Here is an 816-nt window from a genome sequence, read left to right as displayed (position 1 = left end):
CTAGGTTTGGATTTGGCTCAAAATTGCTATATCCTACCTATACGGAATAAGGGAATGGATAAAAAAATAAATCCTACTTATATGTAGGCTAAGTCAAAGAAGCTGCACAAGCTGAATGACTAGCTGGATTACTGGTTATCTATGTTAAGACTGTGCAGTTGAATAAGCTGAACGACTTACTAGATTTATTATGGATTGTTATGAACGAATTTTAAAAATATGTTTATGGTACCGCGAGAGGAGCTTGAGTCTCAGACTCATTGGTTAGGGTGCGTATATGCAGTGGATGCGTAGTTGGCTATAGTAGATTGAGGTGTACCCTGTTAGGTCTAGGTACTCATGCCTACCTTTGGGTGCGTTTTCGCATGTTGCCTTCTATTCAGGTTGAGACTCCTACTGTAGTCCAATGAATATCCCTTAGTATGGATATATATATATATATATATATACACGACTTATATAGTTATTGTTGAGTTGGTTAGAGTGTATATGCGTATCAAGTCTCTGCTTGGATTGTAGTAGGTTAGAACTTGTTCGTAGGCCTGACCCACTCCTATTTTTCCAGGTGTACGTCAGTTCCAGGCTTGAGCTTGTTCGTGCTGGGCAGAGAAGATCTTCCATTCTATCAACGATGTAGGACTTCTTTCCAGATATTTGATTTGGATTTTATCTTCCATTTACTTTCATTCAGTTTAGTTTTTAGGGGTCCACTAGAGGTGGATTCCTGAGTTGTTAACTTATGGAGGTTTTGGATTATTGGGATTTAAGTATATTTAATATTAAGTATATTTAATATTAAAGGTTTTTATATTTAGT

This window comes from Cornus florida, unplaced genomic scaffold (genome assembly GCF_030987335.1).
Source record: "Cornus florida cultivar Cherokee Brave unplaced genomic scaffold, ASM3098733v1 CherokeeBrave_3.0.0_Hap2_Chr04, whole genome shotgun sequence".
NCBI classification, from domain to species: Eukaryota; Viridiplantae; Streptophyta; class Magnoliopsida; order Cornales; family Cornaceae; genus Cornus; species Cornus florida.
This window is presented reverse-complemented; position numbering follows the sequence as displayed.